This window comes from Bufo gargarizans, chromosome 4 (assembly GCF_014858855.1).
Source record: "Bufo gargarizans isolate SCDJY-AF-19 chromosome 4, ASM1485885v1, whole genome shotgun sequence".
NCBI lineage: Eukaryota > Metazoa > Chordata > Amphibia > Anura > Bufonidae > Bufo > Bufo gargarizans.
This window is the reverse complement of record NC_058083.1, coordinates 76,764,502-76,770,583: the sequence shown is the minus strand read 5'-3', so window position 1 is coordinate 76,770,583 and position 6,082 is coordinate 76,764,502. Positions and strand designations below refer to the sequence as shown.

General features: G+C 47.8%; 1 long non-coding RNA gene across 1 annotated transcript; it reads right to left on the bottom strand.

Moving 5' to 3' along the window:
- Window positions 1-1,746: 1,746 nt before the first annotated feature.
- LOC122934000 lies at window positions 1,747-5,334 on the bottom strand. Its single transcript, XR_006388623.1, has 3 exons — window positions 5,257-5,334; window positions 2,242-2,295; window positions 1,747-1,851 (listed from the first exon to the last, which is right to left on the bottom strand). It is a non-coding gene; the product is annotated as an uncharacterized LOC122934000 (long non-coding RNA).
- Between the last annotated feature and the right edge of the window lie 748 nt (window positions 5,335-6,082).

Genomic DNA, 6,082 nt, shown 5'->3' with positions numbered 1-6,082 from the left:
GTGATTTAATTATGCTCCTTTCTGTAGTATTCTGTGGCCGGGAGCGCCGCGGGTCACGTGACTGGCCATCATGTGGCCACGGCGGCTTCCGTCCACATGATGCAATACTTCAATGTGTCTCTAGGTAACTGAGGGTGTGCGCGGACCCGCGTGACTGGCCATCACGTGGTGCGGCGCCCGGCCTCCTTTCTTTTCCTTTTTGCGTCAGGCGTATGGTGGCGGACGTTTGCCCTTGTGACTGGCCATCACGTGGTGCGGCATTCGGCCCCCTATATGCCTGACATCTACCAACTGCGCAGCTTAAAGGGCTTCTGTCACCCCACTAAAGTCTTTTTTTTTTTGGGCTAGTTACATTCCTTATAGTCGCGATATATGAGAATATAATGGTGTATACTTTCATTCAGCCGTTTCTTATAAACAACGAGTTTTATAATATGTAAATCAGGTCTCTACCAGCAAGTAGGGCGTCTACTTGCTGGTAGCCGCCGCAAAAAAACGCCCCCTCGTCGTGTTGATTGACAGGGCCAGCCGCGATCTCCTCCTCCGGGCCGGCCCTGTCAGCATTTTAAAATCGCGCGCCTCTGTTCATTCGGCGCAGGCGCTCTGAGATGAGGAGGCTCGTCTCCTCAGAACTCCCTCAGTGCGCCTGCGCCGATGACATCACCGAAAGAGAAGACGTCATCGGCGCAGGCGCACTGAGGGAGTTCTGAGGAGACGAGCCTCCTCATCTCAGAGCGCCTGCGCCGAATGAACAGAGGCGCGCGATTTTTAAAATGCTGACAGGGCCGGCCGGAGGAGGAGATCGCGGCTGGCCCTGTCAATCAACACGACGAGGGGGCGGTTTTTTTGCGGCGGCTACCAGCAAGTAGACGCCCTACTTGCTGGTAGAGACCTGATTTACATATTATAAAACTCGTTTTTATAAGGAAACGGCTGAATGAAAGTAAGTGACAACATTATATTCTCATATATCGCACTATAAGGAATGTAACTAGCCCAAAAAAAAATATAATGACTTTAGTGGGTGACAGAAGCCCTTTAATGAACTTGGAGTGCTGCTCTTATTGGTTGGTTAGCGCTCGGCCATGCTGGGCAGCGCTTATCCCAGCAATCACCATTATACAACATGCCTCCTTGTCCCGCATACCAACACACCGGTACTGAGTTATATTTTTGAAGTAGGTAGCTTTTAATTGGTGGGTCACTGTGTAAATGGCGCTCACCTTTGGGAAGAACCACGCCCCCAGAAGAAGGTGTTTCCACCGAAACGCGCGTCGGGGAGTGTGGTCCTCCTTGTGGTGACAGTAACATTATGGGTAAGCTGTAGTTACACTATATGCATATACTTTACCTAATATGGGCACTATTATAAACCTTTAATTGGTTCCTGCTTTTGTAGGTTGTATACTTGTTGCACTTGGCACTTTATAACTGCTTAATATATAAACTCTCACAGGCTCTCTCTATATTTACTGGCTTATGTATACTCTGTCCGCTTGGAGGTGCCACATATTTTGTGTGTGTCTTGTGATCTCCATGTTTTTTATATTTATGTATTCAATAAAATGTATTTTTTATTTTTGTACACATTGCCGTTTAAGGACTCCTTTGTTTCACTGTAGGTTTACATTGTGTGCTCTTGGTAGCACTAATTCTGTCATCTCCATAGTCTCTAATGTTGTATCATCCGTATCATTTTTAGAAGAATTTGTACAGTTTTTCATACATTCATTAATTGAATAATGTAACACATACCATTTTTGACAAACTTTAGCTCTGTGGTCAGCTGTGTCACCAGGATGTCCATCTCACCAACAGCTTTCCTCAAATGTCCACATTCACATGGAATACCTAGAAGAACAAGGACAAATGCTGGGGAAATACTGCACTGGTCTTATAATGTAAAAAGTATCTGGCAGGGTGATCAAAGTGGAATAGCACTATTTGTACAGAGTTTTGGAAGTTGAAATCTAGTATCCCAAGATGGGATTAAATGTGTTTACTTGGATGCTGTCACATTATTACTCGTCTAGGGATTGAATTGGTTTTCCCAGGTTAACCACTTTTTTCCTCATGTCTTCTAGGTGTCTTCTAGGTGTAATACAACTGTGATATGGCAACCGCACATTACTGGTTTAGCTGATTGCCAAGTAGGCTTTCATTTGAGGAAGGTCTGTCATGCTGCTTGAAAATGACACCACAAGCTATACAACATGTCATGATATAGAAACATAAAGATACCTGGTTCTCCATTAGGACCCGGAAGACCCATATCACCAACATCTCCCTTGTCACCTATCAAGAATAAAATGTAATACCCATTAATTTTGCACAATTTACATTAATTCAGTAGACATTAGCATGCAACATAGTATGAGAACCTATGACTTGTAATGAAAGGCATCATAAGTAGGATTGAGCGAACCCGAACTGTTCGCCATCTTTGGTGGCAGCGGAGCGGCAGTTCCGTTAGGAGTCCCAGTTTAATCGCTGGGGCTCCGATCAGTTACCATTACTGCAGTCCTGGCTGCCATGGTTACTTAGTACTTTTAGCAGCATTATACTTACGTGCGATGTCTGTGGCCGGCCGGGAGCTCCTCCTACTGGTAAGTGACAGGTCTGTGCTATAAGCAATGCCCCGCACAGACCTTTCACTTACCAGTAGGAGGAGCGCCGGCCGGCCACAGACAGCGCACGTAAGCAGTAGCGCACCATGGCAGTAGCGTCCTGGCTGCCATAGTAACCAATCAGAGCCCTAGCGATTAAACTGGGACTCCGATCGGAACTGCCGCTCTGCTGCCACCAATGATGGGTGGAGAGATGAGGCCGCACTGGACACCAATGATTTCAATAGGGGGTGGGGTGGGGGTCGGGGGGGCCGCACTAGCCACCAATGATTTTAATAGGGAGGGCGCACTGGCCACAAATCATTTTAATACTGAGGGAGGGAGGGGGGTCTGGCCCCCTGCTGCCTGGCAGCACCCGATCTCTTACAGGGGGCTGTGATACTCACAATTAACCCCTCAGGTGCCGCGGATCTCAGCCCCCTGTAAGAGATCGGGTGCTGCTAGGCAGCAGGGGCCAGACCCCCTTTTCTCCCCAGTATTAAAATCATTGGTGGGCAGTGCCCCCCCCTCCCTCCCCAGTATTAAAATCATTGGTGGCCAGTGCGGCCCCCCCACCCCCACCCCACCCCCCTATTAAAACCATTGGTGTCCAGTGCGGCCTTCCCCCCTTATTAAAATCATTGGTGGCTAGTGCAGCCCCCCACCCCCTATTAAAATCATTGGTGTCCAGTGCGGCCTCCCCTCTCCCCCCCATCATTGGTGGCAGCGGAACGGCAGTTCCGATCGGAGTCCCAGTTTAATCGCTGGGGCTCCGATCGGTTACCATGGCAGCCAGGACGCTACTGCAGTAGAAATAGAATTATAGAATAGTAGTTAGTTGCGGCCGGACCCCCCTCCCTCCCCAGCTTTAAAATCATTGGTGGCCAGTGCGGCCCCCCTCCCTACTGCAGTCCTGGCTGCCATGGTTACTTAGCACTTTTAGAAGCATTATACTTACATGCGCTGTCTGTGGCCAGCCGACGCTCCTCCTACTGGTAAGTGAAAGGTCTGTGCGGTGCATTGCTTATAGCACAGACCTGTCACTTACCAGTAGGAGGAGCTCCCGGCCGGCCACAGACAGCGCACGTAAGTATAATGCTGCTGAAAGTGCTAAGTAACCATGGCAGCCAGGACTGCAGTAGGGAGGGGGGCAGCACTGGCCACCAATGATTTTAAAGCTGGGGAGGGAGGGGGGTCCGGCCGCAACTAACTACTATTCTATAATTCTATTTCTTTCTGTGTGTAACAGGACAGTGTGGCGGCGCTGCAGTGCTAATAATAACCCCGCAGAGTCCCGGGCGGTCCGGTCTGGAGTAATGTAATTTAACTGGAGGGGCTTCCCCCGCCGGCGGCCACTCTGCCTGCGCTGCCTGTCTCTTTAAGAGACTCGAGAGCCCTGGTTCTGTTTGGACAGTTGGATTGGAGAAATGTGCATTTGGGGGGGAGGGGGCCAGTTACTGGTAGGTTGGTTGATTAAACTGGATCGAATCCATCCCAGGCACCATCTCACCCGTGCCAGTGCAAGTGTACTAGCCCGTCCTGGTTCTGTTTGGAGTCAGTTGGACTGGAGAAATGTGCATTGGGGGGAGGGGCCCAGCCCAGTTACTAGTAGGTTGGTTGATTATAACAACTGGATCCATCCTATTCCCACCATCTCATCCGTTCCAGTGCCAGTCTACTAGCCCGCCCTGGTTCTCTTTGGACTGGAGGGCCAATAAATATTAAAGACATTTTTACTTGTACATGTTGCTTTGCCACTTGCATTTGTTTTCAATATGGGACGTTAAAGTCAGCAAGTGTCATGTGGGGGGGGCCCCTTATTGTTTTTTCGCCCCAGGGCCCCATTTCACCTAGAACCAGCCCAGCCCAGGTACTGCATCTGTGGGGTTAATTGTGCGGATCTCAGCCCCCTGTAAGAGATCGGGTGCTACCAGGCAGCAGGGGGCAGTCATGTACACAGTTCTTAGTATATTCTAACTTGAAGCATCCCCATCACCATGGGAACGCCTCTGTGTTAGAATATACTGTCGGATCTGAGTTTTCACGATCGTGAAAACTCAGATCTGAAAAAGCTAATACTATTATTTTCCGTTATAACAATGTTATAACGGAAAATAATAAAGTGAAGTTTGGGTCCCCATTGACTTTAATGGGGTTCGGGTTCGGGTCCAAGTTCGGATCCCGAACTCAAACTTTTTTTTAAAGTTCGGCCGAACTCCGCGAACACGAACATCTAGGTGTTCACTCAACTCTAATCATAATTCATATCAGATGTACATATTACGGGCTTAAAAAGTTTTTCAAAGATTTTTTTACTGAAGATCTCTCCTGTGAGCACTTCAGCCTTCTCTCTGCTTTTCCTAGGCCAAGTGACGACATGTTCTCCAGTTATGTGGCCTAGGAGCACCTCAGCCCCATTCAAGTTAATGGGGCTGTGCTGCAATACCATGCACAGCCGCTATACAATGTGCTGTGCTTGGTAAGCAGGGAGAAGGCCACAGTGCTCACAGGATCGCTGCTGCCTTCTCAAACAGCTGATCGGTAGGGGTCCCAGGTGTCGGACACTCAACGATCAGATACTAATGGCCTATCTTGAAGATAGGTCATCAGTAAAAAAAATCTTGGAAAACCCCTTTAAATAGATAAGTACCTTTAGAACCAATAGGGCCAATCTTCCCATGACGTCCTATGCCTCCTTTTACTCCTTTATCACCCATTTCACCTGGAAAGCAAAACCATAAGTGACAGATTTCTGTACATTTACATCCTAATTGTCAATGCATTGTGCAGCTAAAATATATATATATATATATATATATATACACATATACACTCACCTAAAGAATTATTAGGAACACCTGTTTTATTTCTCATTAATGCGATTATCTAGTCAACCAATCACATGGCAGTTGCTTCAATGCATGTAGGGTTGTGGTCCTGGTCAAGACAATCTCCTGAACTCCAAACTGAATGTCAGAATGGGAAAGAAAGGTGATTTAAGCAATTTTGAGCGTGGCATGGTTGTTGGTGCCAGACGGGCCGGTCTGAGTATTTCACAATCTGCTCAGTTACTGGGATTTTCATGCACAACCATTTCTAGGGTTTACAAAGAATGGTGTGAAAAGGGAAAAACATCCAGTATGCGGCAGTCCTGTGGGCAAAAATGCCTTGTTGATGCTAGAGGTCAGAGGAGAATGGGCCGACTGATTCAAGCTGATAGAAGAGCAACGTTGACTGAAATAACCACTCGTTACAACTGAGGTATGCAGCAAAGCATTTGTGAAGCCACAACACGCACAACCTTGAGGCGGATGGGCTACAACAGCAGAAGACCCCACCGGGTACCACTCATCTCCACTACAAAAAAGAGGCTACAATTTGCACGAGCTCACCAAAATTGGACTGTTAAAGACTGGAAAAATGTTGCCTGGTCGGATGAGTCTCGATTTCTGTTGAGACATTCAAATGGTAGAGTC